This window comes from Hibiscus syriacus, unplaced genomic scaffold (assembly GCF_006381635.1).
Source record: "Hibiscus syriacus cultivar Baekdansim isolate YM2019G1 unplaced genomic scaffold, ASM638163v2 tig00111238_pilon, whole genome shotgun sequence".
Classification (NCBI taxonomy): domain Eukaryota; kingdom Viridiplantae; phylum Streptophyta; class Magnoliopsida; order Malvales; family Malvaceae; genus Hibiscus; species Hibiscus syriacus.
The window spans coordinates 2373313-2389681 of NW_024063030.1; the positions used below are offsets into that span (position 1 = coordinate 2373313).

The window sequence follows — 16369 nt, forward strand, 5'->3', positions numbered from 1 at the left end:
TATTTTCATTAGTTGGAAATAAACAAACTCCTTTTCAGAGTTGGATTTGGCAAAATAAGTACCGATTTAATTTCTTTTTCCTTTCCCCCCCCCCCCTGTTTTGTTGAAAACGAAAACCCAGTACTTTGGTGTAAAATATTATTATTAGTATTACTTTTAAATTATTGATTTAGATTATATTCAAATTTACGAAACCTATTGTAACATGGATTTATCCTAATAAAATAAATAAATTCAATTTAATTCAGTCCATTCCCAATAGACCGGCTAATGTTATATAATGTCTCCGAAAATATTTTTTAGAATGAATTTAAAATGTTATTTTTTTTTTGTTATCTCAATTTATTTATAAATATTTCTACGTTTGAGAGATAAATCATTATTTTATTTATATCCAACATTAATTATTATCTATATCATATCATTTTATTATATAATACACATCAGTGTTTATATGAAAGTTAATAATTTTTATAAAATTTTATTGATAGAGACATAATTAACATATAAAAATAGTTTAAAGATGAAATTATAATGTTCAAAATTATGAAACTAATTTAGAACAAGGATGATAATTCAATGATGAAATTATAATATTTAAAAAATTAGAGATCAATTTAAAATGAAAGTCATAATTTGAGAATGTATGATACAATTAACTCAAATTATAATTAATAAATAAATATTATAATAAGAAAAAGGAGAAGCGAAATTAAAATCGTAAGTAGAAAGACCAACGATCAGATGATATAGTGAAATGATGCACTAAACCCCTTAAGTAAGGTTATGAGTTCGAATCCTAACATTTGCGAATGGAACAAACTTGGTTAGAAGAGTCGTCCTCGTAATAAGTCTCTACAAAATATGATCAAGAATAATCGATTAATAGATAAGATACCGAAAAGTAAAAAAAAAAAGTAAGTAGAAAGGGTTGAAGAGTGTAGATGACCAAAACCCTTAAGTGGTCATTGTTTTGTTTGAGTGTGGTTTTGGGGCAGACAATGAAAATGGGAAGGAAATTGAATGGTAACATCATGTGAGAGTGGTAAACAAATTGGGAGATCTCAACCGCGCTTCTCAGCCTGCAAACGATGACGGAGAATCAAAGGTATGACTTTTAGCTATTTCTTGGCAATTTCCTTGTCCACCGCCTACCATCTACCCGCGGCTGCTCTTCTTATCTCAAAAATCCATTGCATGTGCACCAATTTGTTGAAAGTGACTTTTTATTTAGGGTTTATGCAAAATAACAAGTTAACATTTCTATTTTATTTTATCGAAATTTGACCCCTTCACTCTTATAAACATTAAGAATTTATTCAATTTATTAGTAATCAGAGATAGATCGAGGGAGTTAACGACTGTGGTCACTTCTATGAAAATTTCATTTTTTTATATAATTTAAGTGTTTTCTTTGTATTCTTATATTGATAATTTGTTTTTACCCCTTAAATTTTGTAAGTTCACTTCCTTATCATACAACCTTACATCTGTTATTATTTGTAATCACATGGGCTTTAACAATTGATTTTTATTAATTTATTACATGTTATGTAAGTAAATTAATTGTTTTTTAATTAGTTTTTACATATAAAATACTAAAATATTGGTTTTTAGGTCAATAATTTAATAAAAAGGTTTAATGATATTATTCAATAAAAGGATTAACTTTCCAAATTTAACAAAGTAAATGATGAAATTCATAATTAGACCTATATTTATTTATTTGTTTGTTTATATATGGAAAGCTACTAGATCAAGAGTGGGTGGTCTTTGATTGATTGGGGTTTCAAACCTGTTGGAAAGATTGAAAAAGAATAATCTCTACACAAAAACAAAAATATGCACGTGGCAATTGCCTTTTCTTTTTGTTAAAAAAATGATATTTTAGTTTCCTAGTTAATTACTCGTTAAAAACGAAGGTTCTGATTAAAAAATATATGATAAAATGCATTAATTTATTTTGGTGCCGAGCATGCATTGATTTAAAAGCGGAAAGGTGGGGAAGGATGATGAGATTTTAGATGAAATCATTGCGTATGATAGAAGGTAGTATTTTTTTAACCCTTGGTAAAATGATTGACAAAGAAATAATAATTAAAGAGGACTTAACTAAATTATTTAGTTACTTAGTGTGTTATTCATTTGGAGAGGTCCGTAGGAGGAATGGCTTTGTCTACTCTACATTTATGTAATACCCCAAAAATTTGATTAGTTATTGAAGTGTAATTTTTAAAAGTTTGGGGATTAAAGTATAGAATTGTAAAAGTATAGGGATTAATAATGTAAATTTTCAAAAGTCATATTTTGGATTTGTAAATTAGTAGTTCAGGTCAAGACAATTATTTTAGTGGGTTTTAGATTTTTGATCCGAAGTTTGCATAAAAGTCTACTAAAGGATAAAGTTCGATATATTATTCGAATAACCGACTCGAATCGGAAGTTTATAAAAATTTGCACGAAGGTAGATTTGGTTTGGAAAAAATTATATGGATATATTTAAATAGAGAAATTTAAGCTGAATCAGTGGAATTTGGTGAGAATTGCACTATAAAGTGATATAGTGCAATTTAGTGACTAAAATGAAATTTTAAAAAATTAGAAGGTCAAAAAAAATTGAGAGATGAAATTTTTACAACTATTTAATAATATTAAAATAAAGATAATGGAGTGACATGATTGTAATTTTGGGAATTCATCAATGGCAATTTGGGTTTTTGGCCTAAAATCAATAAATTTTTTATTGGTTTTTAAAGTAAAAATTGAGGGGATTTTTTCCAGAAATTTCAAAAGTCTCTCCTTCTCCAGCAAGTTGTTGAGACTCGTAGTCAAAGTGAGCATTTTTTTTCCATTTTTGATCACATTTAGTAAGATTTTGGGCTAAAGTGTGAAATAAAAAAATAATCTTCATTAAACTCTCTACAAATTGGTGTAATTATTTTTTTGTTTCATGCTTGAACGGTGAAAGTTGTGATTTTGGTGAATGAAGGGAAGTTCAGAATTTGATGAAATTAAGGTCCGTTTGTTTCACGTAAAACATTTTCTAGAAAACGTTTTCCTCACTTTTCAGTGACGAGTTAACAAATTACCTCACTATTTTTTTTTCATTTTATCTATAATATTATATCAAAATCCTATTCATAATTTGTGCTAATTAAACACATTAATCAAATTTTAATAATAAAATATTGTACATGAAATTGACAAGTTTGAGCCTTGAGTAATGATTGTATTTACAATAATATATATCTTAAAAAAATAGAAATGAGACATACAATAAGAATGTGATGTTTGAGATAAATAATTCAATTGTTGGGTTTACGCACGTTAGGAGAAAATATAAAATATCAAAAGTGTATAGACAAAGTGTAGAATAATGCATGTTCCAGGTTTTGATTGGTTTGTTTGTTGTGGGCGGTCAAATAAAATAATAAAACACAATTGTTAAAATCAAAATCAATAGAACCAGGAGAGGATGTCCAGCAATATGAGGAGGGAGTTGAAACGAGTGTTTTGAAAATTGGATCGGACCGGCCGGTTCAACCGGAACCGCTGCTTTGTCCGGCCAGTGTTTTAAAATATATAATATTTTAAATACAATTATGTTATACATAAAACATATAAACACAAAACAAATACAGGACTTGTCAAGGGTAATTTATATTCCTAAACTTGCCATTTTTCATACAAATGGAAATATCAGTATAAGATAAATCACCAATAACACTAAATAAATGTTACGAAAATTTTAAAGCCTTTATATGTTATGCTATGTTACATAACAATATATGTAATGCAATTATATAAGCAAAATAAACGAATCAGTTGGTCATACAAAATAGATTCTCTAGTTTTTCAAAAAGATCAAAGGACCGTTAACCTGAAAATCTTGGGGGGGGGGGGGAACTATGAACCCATTTTATATTAGCTTTTCTATGTATCCGGGAGTCAAATGATTTCTTACAATGGGGTTAGAGATGGCACCACTTTGATCCATGTCTAAATCTTCCAAACATCATGTCTCTAAAGGCTAGCTAAAAGTTGATACTTCTGATGCCTCTGTGCTGTTATGGCTTTTCAATGAGCAACATACCCGTATGTCGTGGTCGTGTTTTTGTTGGAAGATAGCATTCCTCTGTATACCATGTAGAGAGCAGGTTGGCTTCACTGCTACCTTTCCTGCGTTTCTTACCTGAATGAGACAGCAGCAGCAGTAATAATGAAACATGCTAAAGGTAATGAAACTATCTGGTCAAGGAAATGTTAATCCATAGCAAATATATATGTTGAGGTAAAATAGCTCTTATTTCATCAACTTCCTTTAAAAAGCCTTCAGTTCCTTAGATCACGGATTGAAGATTCACATAGAAAAATTATCCTCTGGGTTACTACTTGCATTAATACAACTTTTTGCTGTTCTCACAAAATGCAATACTGGACTACTCCAGGCAACAAGAATGGCTCTTCCGATAATAGAAGATATATAAGTTAAAAGAGAAATATGAAAAAAAGGAAATAGCCCATGAACTATATGATCAAGTAGATATAGTGGGATAACTGCCTCTTCCCAAACTCTCAGCCACATATATAGGAATACCTGGTCTTGGTGAATAGCAAGTGCATGTATCCTATAACTCTGAGTGGGATTCTACTCCCTCACCAAAAATTATCCTATAAGAAAAAGGTGCAGAGACATGCAATGGTAATATCATCTATGCGGACATTTCTCAAAACTGTAGATGTTTCCTTTCCAGTGCATAGCCAAGATGCATTTATTTTTTGAGTGGAGGTCACGAACAAGTTTATATAATCTTGTTCCAAACTCAATGCATTGTTTTTCAAATAAAAGAATAGGCTCTTCGGGTTCCCGACACTTCAAAAAGTTATCAAGGCGACTGATACTGCACTGCATGATGTTGACGAGGAAGAGAAGGAGCTAGTGATAGATGTTCACAGTGAGAAATTGGCCATTGCATTTGGTCTTATTGCTACAGACCCTGGAACTGAAATTAGAATTTTTAAGAATCTTCGAGTTTGTGTAGATTGTCATACTGCTACTAAATTTATATCCAAGATTACTGAGAGAGTCATTGTGGTTAGGAATGCTAATCGGTTCCATCATTTTAAAGATGGTCTGTGTTCTTGTGGGGACTATTGGTGATGGAACAACAACTCAGCTCATTGAATAATAGTTTGGAGAAAGAAGCAAATCAAGATTGAGTTCTATCGTCCATTTGAGTTCAAGCCCACCAGTCAATTCAGTTGGAATCATTTATGCCAATGTTAAATGCAACTAACGTAATGTTTAACATTCCTTACTTAAATTCTATAATTGACTGGTTTTCTAACTATAGAACTAGGCGAATCCTCAAATATTCATACCATTCAGTTGTTCAACATGAGCTCAAGCTTTGGAGATAGATTTTCATCAGTCAACACTTCCTGTTTCCTTGTTCCCTTGAAGAAAACAGATTTTTGGAATTACAGTTTTAGAAAGAGTTATGCTTCTTGCAATTTTTTATTTCTTAGAGGATGCTATATGGGCTGGGAAATTCTTCGTTACTTAATTTCATTGATGTATTTTTGTTGTTGGTAATAATTTTCAATGAGCACCAGTTTGATTATTGTTAAATACTTGTGTTCTTGTATATGATGCGGTCAGTTTCGAAAGATGTCCAAATATCATCAGAAAATAAACAGACTTGATCACAAAGTTGAGATATTTTCAATTCAATGACAAAACTCGGTAGTTGGTACAATGCATATTAACTGACACAAAATTACACTAATTTCATTCTTTTTTGTTCATCTCCACTTTTTTTTGTTCATACATCACATACCATGTACTCGTATGAGCAGGAATAGTTATGCATAATCCAGAGAACCACACAAAATGAATTTTTCAACAGTTGATGCCGTACATTGTTGTGTCTGGTCCTTTGGTTTTCATCACAAACGGGTGGATTCGAACCCAAAGCAAGGAGAAGATTGAAGCCAATAACACTGACCATATAACCACAATGGTCAGTGTCCTGTTTTGCCTCACCATTAGACCTTTAAGGAATGGATAGAGATGGACAATCACCCAGGAGAAGAAGAGCTTTCCAAAGAGAGGTCCCCGTGATTGGTATCCATTGTTTATGGCATCCGAGATGCCAGCAACAACTCCTACTAGGTTGAAGATTAAGACTGTGGTTGGTGGAATCATGAGGGTTGTCCATTTGAAGGCATACAATTCTCCGAACTCCTCATCATCTGTTGCCTTGGATGTGACTGTGAAATTAGTGTCAATACCAGCTAGAACCTTCAACAGGCCTTGGATAACAGCAAACAGATGAGCTGAAATACCACCAATGACCCAAAATTGCTCGTTTCTCCACCATTCCTCGATGCTTACTCCACTCCACCTTAGCTCAGGAATACCAATTGCAAAGATTGAAAGAAACAAAGCAATGAATAATAGACTTGCAAAGGTCTTATCTGTTGCAGGAGCGAATAAGAGCAAGTTAGTGGATAAGGGATTTAATATATAGTTTAAATGACTAAAGGAGAGTCTTTTATTTACCGGTGGCATGATAAATTTGTCAGTAAGCAAACAGATTGCTGGAAGGCTACAATATGCGAGGAGTGGTAAAGATGTGAAGGGGTAAATGGTTGTGTTGACATATGCAAATCGCTCGAGCCACCTCAGCTTTCCTCCCTTGAAGCCATACCACGAAGGGGAGTGATGACTAAAGAAAATTTCAACAGAACCGAGCGCCCATCGAAGGACTTGGTTGAGACGATCTGAGAGATTGATGGGAGCTGAACCCTTGAATGCAGGCAACTTTGGCATGCATTATATGGACCTCCATCCACGGCAGTGCATCTTGAAACCTGTTAGAATATCCTCTATAATTGAGCCATAAATCCAGCCAAGCTGCACATGCGGAAGGTTCAAAAGTCGGATTAATGTTTAAACTTAAAAAACATGAATTCTTCTTTCTAAACCGGAAGTGAAAATGACATGAAATTTCAAGTTAAGTACCTCGCTCCCCCATTCTGTTTTGTCTTCATAACCACAACTAATTACATGAATGGCTTCTTTGAGCAGAGCTGCAGGGCTTGAGGAAGGAGGGACACCACCTTGTTCCATCAGGGTTGAATTTACAAAAATGGCCGACTGTCCAAATTTCTTTTCAAAGTTCATGTTGGACATCAAGAACTCCTTGTCATCTTCGGTTGCTGTTAGTATATTAAAAAAAGGATATTGAAGTTATTGCATAAACAATATGAAAGACAACTGCTTGAAATTGAAAGACGATAACAAAATGTCATTCTTAACCACCTTCGAGGCTTGGACCATTTGCATTTCCACCATCCTTAGAATGCTTTCTATCATTTCTACGACGTCCAAAGCAAGGGTAGCATCCACAGGTTACCATCTTCGGGCGCTTAGGTCCTCCTTCGGAGGTTCATAACCATATAGAGCTTGTCTTCTGAAAACACAGCCAATGCCGACATACACGGGACCTTGTATACCATCTAGACCTTCATGTTAATCTGCATAAACCAGAAAACAAGAGATAAAAGTTTGATTCACGGAGGGAGTTGATTATAATGAAGTATTTTCTCCAGTTGTAAAACATTCCTCCATCAGAATTTTGTTGGCTTTGGTAGCGCAGTTGAATTTGGAACTAGTTCAGATGAATGTAAAAACTGTATTTTTACATGGAGACTTGGATGAGGAAATCTACATGACTCACCCAGATAGATTCAAAGTTGCTGAAAAAGAAGAGATGGTGTGCAAATTAGAAAAATTGTTGTACGGATTGAAGCAATCTCCAAGGCAGTGGTACAAGCGATTTGACAAGTTTATGATATGGAAAAAGTACACAAGAAGCAAATATGATCATTGTGTGTATTTACGCATTCTACAAGACGGATCCTATATATATCTTCTTCTTTATGTTGATGATATGCTGATAGCTTCTAGGAGTCAGACAGAAATTGCGAAACTAAAGACTCAATTGAACAGGGAGTTTGAGATGAAGGATCTTGGTGAAGCGAAGAAAATTCTAGGCATGGAGATATCAAGGGATAATAAATTGGGGAGGCTTTGTTTGTCTCAGAAAGAATATCTGAGGAAGGTACTAAAACGTTTTGGCATGAATGAGAAGTCAAAACCAGTTAGTACACCTCTTGCTCCTCATTTCAAGATCAGTGCATCCATGTCACCTAAAGATGATGCAGAATTGAAAAATATGTCAAAGGATCCGTATGCAAGTGTTGTTGGTAGCTTGATGTATGCAATGGTGTGTACGAGACTCGATATTTCACAGGCAGTTGGGGTTGTGAGCAGGTATATGCATGATCCTGGAAAGGAGCATTGGCAAGCTGTGAAATGGATTTTGCGGTATATTTTTAACACCGTAGATGTTGGTTTGGTCTTTCAGCAGGACAAACAAGATGGTTAGTGTGTAGTTGGATATTGTGATTCAGACTATGCAGGTGATTTGGACAAGCGTCGATCAACTACTGGTTATGTGTTTACATTTGCAAAAGCATCAGTCAATTGGAAGTCCACCTTACAGTCAACAGTGGTTTTGTCTACTACAGAGACAAAGTATATGGCAGTTACAGAGGCTGTGAAGGAGGCAATTTGGCTTCAAGGGCTGTTTGGTGAATTGGGAATGGAACAGAAGCACATCAAAGTGCACTGTGACAGTCAGAGTGTTATTCATTTAGCAAAGAACCAGGTTTACCATGCAAGGACGAAGCACATCGATGTTCGATATCACTTTGTACGAGAGATTCTAGAAGAAGGTGGAGTCATAATCCAGAAGATTCGGACTACTGAGAATCCTGTTGATATGTTGACAAAAGTGGTAACTGCGGTCAAGTTTAAACATAGTTTAGACTTGGTCAATATTGTTACAAATTGAAAGATGAATTTGCAGACACTACTGAAGATTGGATTTTTGAGAGATGTGTGTGGAATTTGCCAATGTGGAGATTTGTTGGTTTTTTGGTAAATTTTGAATCCCACATTGGTTTTGTATAAGGAGGAGGGGAAATTCTTTTGTTATAAATAGAGCTCTCCTCCTTAGTTTAGCATCCCACAAATATAAGTTTTCTTCTATATTAAATGCTATTGTCGGGTATAGTTGTTGTTAATTATTGTCCTATTAAAATTACTTGTCTTGGTAGTTCTGTCTAAGGAGAGTGAGTTTTAAGAGGGACCATTGTGACCCTCCACTCTTTCCTAGGAATCTACCTTGGGGTGATTTTTAGTACAATCGTTTTCACACAAGTCACCTAGATAATAGTTTTCAAGGTGAATTTATTATTATTGGTGGAAATTAACCCGAATTCCACAACAGCACCATCATCAGAAATGTAGCAAGAGATCTTTTCTACTGGATAGTCCACAGCCAAGATCGATAGAATCGTATTTGTTGTTACTAGAGGAGGTTCTTTCAATGGATCCACCGTACTGACAAAGATATCGACAGAAGCAAGCATGTTGGGCTTACCTTCCCTCTCATACATGTATCAAGCATTATTTGTATGATTATGGATAAAAATAATCAATTAAGAGTCGCTAGAACTTTGAAAAGTCTATTTACCTGAGGGAAAGGCGATCGAGATACGTCTCACGGTCAATAGGGAACTATTTAGGGAACTGATCAAGGATCCATGAAAAGGCAAACCAGATTTCACAGATCACAGAAATTAGCCACAGCCTGATTACATCATGCACAGGGTTCATAATTCGATAGCGGAGAAAGAAAGCAAGGATAACTAGACGAGCCACGATCACCATACGATAAGGATTGAGCTTGCTGGATACAATTGACACCTTCCTTGACAATTGATGCCTAACTTCATCTAGCCTGTAGGAGGTTTTACATAAGAATGCACATTCAACTTTTCTTCCCATGTCTGCATATAACATCAATAAATACTTACATGGCCATGTCAGGATCATAGGCATCATCATTTTCAGGACCCAAATTTCCTTGCTACAATTTCCAAGCATCTATCCTTTCTCTCCATCATCCCTCTTTCTTTTCATCTCATCTTGCTCTTCCTTTTGTTTGCCAATATATATACAAAAATACATGGTCAATTTGTTTGAAAACTCATTTATGGATGAACTCAGATAATTGATGCAAAATAAATACTTTTAGATGAAACAAGATTTAAAATACCAGGTTTAGACGTCGGATATGGATGAACTCGCTTATGGAGGGAAGAATTTGACATGTGTTCCCCATAAGCAAGAGAGCTTCCTACTGGGAATTCGCCGCTCACCTGCAACAAACATAAAGAACTATGTTATTATTATGAAGGGTTTTCATGGCAAGTGGGACATATTTTTCATGTTGTTGCTGAATGTCGATTACATATAAAAGAACTTTGCTTACCGGCCTTGATCGGATACCAGCTAAACCTGGTGGGATTTGAGAATTTTCATCATCTTCAGGGCCTCTCCCATAGCTCATCTTCCCGTAAAGCATCGATTCTGCAATATTTCTATGCTTGTTTTGTTCATCATCAATGTTGAATTCATGTTCGATATCATCAATATCTTCTTCATCTTCATCTCCCTCCACTCTAGGGCTCCCTTCTGTTGAATATTCAAGTGGCAGCCGACATTGTTGAAAATGGATGCTAGCAGCCGGCTGCTTGAATATTTAGGGAGGCTAAATTTTTTATTATTTTGTAATAGGTATAATTACAAAATTGAGTCATTGAACTTTAGGGTATTATCAAAGATTAGTCCCTAAGTTTTAACAATAAATACCCTAGCTCATTTAGCTTTAAAATCATCCCAAAAATCATTTCTTTCTCCCAATACTAGAGAGCTTTATTGTGAGTAGTGAGTGTTTTGTAAACACCTGTAAATTTTATCTCTTAGTAAAAGATCTGCAGCAATCCGGAGACTTAAGCAAATTGGCTGAACTCCGTTATCAATTTCGGGTATTATTTTTCCGCTTTTATTTTGCATTCTCACTAATCTGATTATAGGGAAATCACTCGTACTCGGTTTATTTCCTAACAACTGGTAATCAGAGCTTTTGGTTGTAAATTTTGTCAATTTTTTGCGAGGTTACTATTTATTACTATTCACGTGAATAGTGAATTTCGTGAATAGTAAAAATTTTGTCGGCGATACGAATTTGTCGACAGAGGTTTTCTAATACACGGTGGTTCGCAAGAATTGTTATAAACGATCCAAACGAAGCCAGATTCGAGTGGGAGCGATGGCTGCAGACGAAGGGAATGTGAAAATTGAAAAGTTCGACGGTGCGAACTTTGGCTTCTGGAAAATGCAGATTGAAGATTTTCTGTACCAGAAAAATCTATATCAACTTATCTCAGGAAAACAACCAGAGGGCATGAAGAATAAAGACTGGGCTCTTCTCGACAGACAAGCCCTCGGAGTTATCCGACTGACGTTATCCCGCAATGTTGATTTCAACATAGCAAAGGAAAAGACCACGGCGGGTCTTATGGCGGCTCTCTCCAGTATGTATGAGAAGCCATCAGCCTCAAACAAAGTGCACTTGATGAGGTGATTATTCAATTTGCGGATGACAGAAGGGGCATCGATGACACAACACCTAAATGAACTCAACACAATCACAACTCAGTTGAGTTCAGTGGAAATTGAATTCGATGATGAAGTTCGAGCTTTAATTCTCTTATCATCTCTACCAGATAGTTGGAATGCTACTGTTACAGCAGTTAGCAGCTCGTCGGGAAATAGTAAATTGAAATTCGACGATGTTCGGGATCTGGTACTGAGCGAAGAAATTCGACGGAGAGAATCGGGTGAAGCATCAACCTCCTCAGCCTTGCACACGGAGTCCAGAGGGAGAACTTCAAAAAGAAATTCAAAACATGGTAGATCGAAATCCAGACGGAGAAAATCCAGAACGGGAAAGAAATATTTTACCTGTTATAATTGTGGCAAGAAGGGTCACTTTAAAAGAGATTGCCGAGCACTGAAGAAAAATACCTGCGCACAGGAATCTGCCAACGTGACAGAGGAGACAGGTGATGTCATGATTCTAAGCGTCAACAGTCCGATTGAATCATGGATCTTGGATTCAGGGGCATCTTTCCACTCTACCCTATGCCGAGAAATCATGGAAAATTATGTCAGTGGTGATTTTGGGAAGGTTCATCTAGCTGATGATGAAACCTTGAAGATCGTCGGAAAAAGAGACATACGACTAAAGTTGCCAAACCAGACCACCTGGACGCTGAAATGAGTGAGACATATTCCTGGCCTCAAAAGAAATTTGATTTCTGTAGGACAACTTGATGGTGAAGGATTTAGCACAACCTTTTCAGGCTGTGAATGAAAGATTACCAAAGGAGCACTCGTTATTGCTCGTGGTAAGAAAACTGGTACTCTCTATATACCATCAAATTTAGAGAATATCATTGCAGTAGTAGATGCTGATGGAAAATCAAACCTATGGCACCAAAGGCTTGGCCATATGAGCGAGAAATGGATGAATACACTTTTGTCAAAAGGGAAGCCTTCAGATCTAAAGAATGTAGATGTCGGACTATGCGAGGATTGCATCTTTGGCAAACAAAAGAAAGTCAGCTTTACAAAGATTGGCAAGACTCCCAAGGCAGAAAGGTTAGAATTGGTTCATACTGATGTATGGAAACCATCCCCAGTTCCATTTCTTGCAGCCTCACTATATTATATCACCTTCATCGATGATTCAACAAGGAAGGTATGAGTTTATTTTCTGAAGAAGAAATCAGAAGTCTTTGATACCTTCAGAAAATGGAAGGCCATGGTGGAAAATGAGACTGGTTTGAAAGTCAAACGATTGAGGTCTGATAATGGAGGAGAATACAGAGACAATAGATTTAGAGATTTCTGCGTAAACAGTGGGATCAAGATGGAGACAACAGTTCCCATAACACCACACCAGAATGGCGTAGCAGAGCGCATGAACAGAACTATGAATGAACGTGCCAGAAAAATGAGGATACATGCCGGATTGCCCAAATTGCTATGGGCTGAAGCTATCAACACTGCAGCTTACCTGATCAGCCATGGGCCTTCAGTTCCCTTGGATGGCGGAATACCAGAGGAAGCTTGGAGCAAGAAAGAGATAAATCTTTCACACTTAAGAGTGTTTGGTTATATTTCTTATGTACACATAAACTCTGCTGAAAGAAGTAAACTTGATGCCAAGTCCAACAAATGTGTCTTTGTTGGTTACGGTGGTGATGAGTTCGGTTATCAGTTTTGGGACTACGAAAATTGAAAGATCATCAGAAGCAGAGACTTCATTTTCAATGAAAATGTGATGTACAAAGACAGGTCAACCGCAGAATCGAGTAATACCAAAGCTAAAACAAAGGAATTTGTTGAGTTCGAGGAGATTTCTAGAAATGATGTTCAGATCAATCCTGAAGCAGTTCAAGAAGAACCACGCACACCAGAACTGAGACGCTCCTCCAGAATTCCTAAACCAACCCAGCGTTATTCGCCTTCTTTGCACTACTTGTTGCTGACTGACAATGGTGAACTAGAGTGCTATGATGAAGCAATGCAGGTGGAGGATTCAGTCAAGTGAGAGTCTTCCATGAAAGATGAGATGGACTCGCTTATGTCAAATCAGACGTGGGAATTATCTGAATTACCACCAGGCAAGAAAGCGCTCCACAACAAGTGGATTTACAGGATCAAAGAATAGCACGATGGGAGCAAACGCTACAAAGCAAGATTAGTAGTCAAAGGTTTTCAGCAAAAAGAATGTATTGACTACAATGAAATTTTCTCTCTAGTCGTAAAACTGTCTACAATCAGACTGGTGTTGAAAATTGTAGCTACAGAGAATTTACATCTTGAGTAGTTAGAAGTAAAGACAGCTTTCCTTTATGGTGATTTGGAGGAAGAAATCTACATGAGGCAGCCAGAATGCTTCATAGAGGCAGACAAGAAAAACCTGGTATGCAGGTTGAAGAAGAGCTTGTATGGTTTAAAACAAGCTCCTAGACAGTGGTACAATAAGTTCGATAACTTCATGAGTAGTAGTGGTTTTACCAGATGCCAAGCAGATCATTGTTGCTACATCAAGAGGTTCGACAATAACTTCATTATTTTATTATTATATGTTGATGACATGCTCGTTGCAGGCTCAGATATGCAATAGATTATAAACTTGAAGCAAAAATTGTCGAAGCAGTTTGCTATGAAAGATCTGGGCGCTGCAAAGCAGATTCTTGGGATGAGGATCAAGAGAGACACAAAATCGGGGACTTTGATGTTATCACAGGCTGAGTACATCAACAAAGTACTCTCCAGGTTTAACATACAAAATGCTAAACCAGTAAGTACACCTTTAGGTGTTCATTTTAGACTCTCCAAAGACCAATCACCCAAGACAGAGGAAGAACGTGCACACATGGTGAAGGTGTCGTATGCCTCAGCAATTGGAAGTCTTATGTATGCCATGGTTTGTACCAGACCAGATATTGCTCATGCAGTGGGAGCTGTTAGCAGGTACATGAATAATACGGGCAAGGTACACTGGAAGCAGTCAAATGGATCCTCAGATATCTGCAGGGTACCACAAACAAAGCACTTTGTTTCAAAGGTGGAGATACGATACTGACAGGCTATGTAGATGTTGACTTCGCCAGAAATGTTGACATCAGAAGGAGCACTACAGGGTATGTATATACTCTAGGAGGTACTGCAGTGAGTTGGGTTTCTCAACTACAGAAGATAGTTGCTCTCTCCACAACTGAAGCAGAATATGTCGCTGTTACGGAAGCCAGTAAGGAGATGGTTTGGCTCCAAAGTTTCTTGGAAGAGTTAGGCAAGAAACAAGAAAACAATGTCTTGTATTGCGATAGTCAAAGTGCTATCCATCTAGCAAAGAATCCGTCTTTTCATTCCAGGACAAAGCACATACAATTGCGATATCATTTTATCTGGTCTCTTCTGGAAGATGGGATTTTGAAACTTGAAAAGATTAGTGGAGCTCAAAATCCTGCAGACATGTTGACAAAGATGGTGACTACGGACAAACTGAAGTTGTGTTCAGCTTCAGTTGGCATGCTAGAATAACAAGACCAGAAATACTACTGCATCGATCGAGTTGTGAAGACATATTAAAATCAGTCTTCAAGTGGGAGATTGTTGAATATTCAAGTGGTAGCCGGCATTGTTGAAAATGGATGCTAGCAGCCGGCTGCTTGAATATTTGGGGAGGCTAAATTTTTTTATTATTTTGTAATAGGTATAATTATAAAATTGAATCATTGAACTTTAGGGTATTTTCAAAGATTATTCCTTAAGTTTCAACTATAAATACCCTAGCTCATTTAGCTTCAAAATCATCCCAAAAATCATTTCTTTCTCCCAATACTAGAGAGCTTTATTGTGAGTAGTGAGTGTTTTGTAAACACCTGTAAATTTTCTCTCGTAGTAAAAAGATCTGCAGCAGTCTGGAGATGTAAGCAAATTGGCTGAACTCCGTTATCAATTTCGGGTATTATTTTTCCGCTTTTATTTTGCATTCTCACTAATCTGATTATAGGGAAATTACTCGTACTCGGTTTATTTCCTAACACCTTCACCACACAATCAAACCAGAAGAAAAATGGTATAGATTTAGAGCTCACTTGTTAGAAAAAAATAATGGCGGCTGCACCAGGAATATGAATGTCTAAATGGCAATACCTTTGAGACGCTTGTATCTAGTCTTGCACTGAGGACATTGTTGACTCCCTTCCCTCCTTTCATACTCATAACAAGGACTACAAACAGGAAAACCACAAAATGTTTCATAAAATTAAGGTTCTTTCTTTATTACCTCTTCATGGCCATGAATGCCGACAAGCTCATTGCGGTTGTGTGAGCCGGCGACAAGTCCAACACTGGCTTCCATTGGAGACGATGAGAGGAAAGAACCAATGAATGAATAAGGACAAGACATAGAAGAGAAATGATGAAATAGAGTTTTGTTGGGAGCTGAACATGTGCCTATGGGGCAGTGTCGTTTGCTGCAGAGTCTACATTGCCTTGAAGCTAAGCTTTCTTCTGTTCTTTTCTTTTCAACTACCTACCAGTGCCCCTTTATTTCCCTGCTTTTACAAGCTTCAATGACCTCCCATCTGTATGTTTCCATCATTTCTTTTGTCTATTGAATTTCCAATTCCTTTTTAAACCTCATCTTTGTCCTATTACCAAACTTATATTGTAAATATAATGTCTAATATAATAATAATAATAAATGGTGATAAAAGAAGAAGAAAAAACGTGAGGAGAAGGCTTGGGGATGAAAGAACTTAAAACCAAAGTAAAAGCTGAAATCGTCAGGTGAAGAACACGTTGAAA

General features: G+C 36.3%; 1 pseudogene; it reads right to left on the bottom strand.

Moving 5' to 3' along the window:
• Positions 1-5702: 5702 nt before the first annotated feature.
• On the bottom strand, positions 5703-15935 carry LOC120157260 (annotated as a pseudogene).
• Positions 15936-16369: the final 434 nt, after the last annotated feature.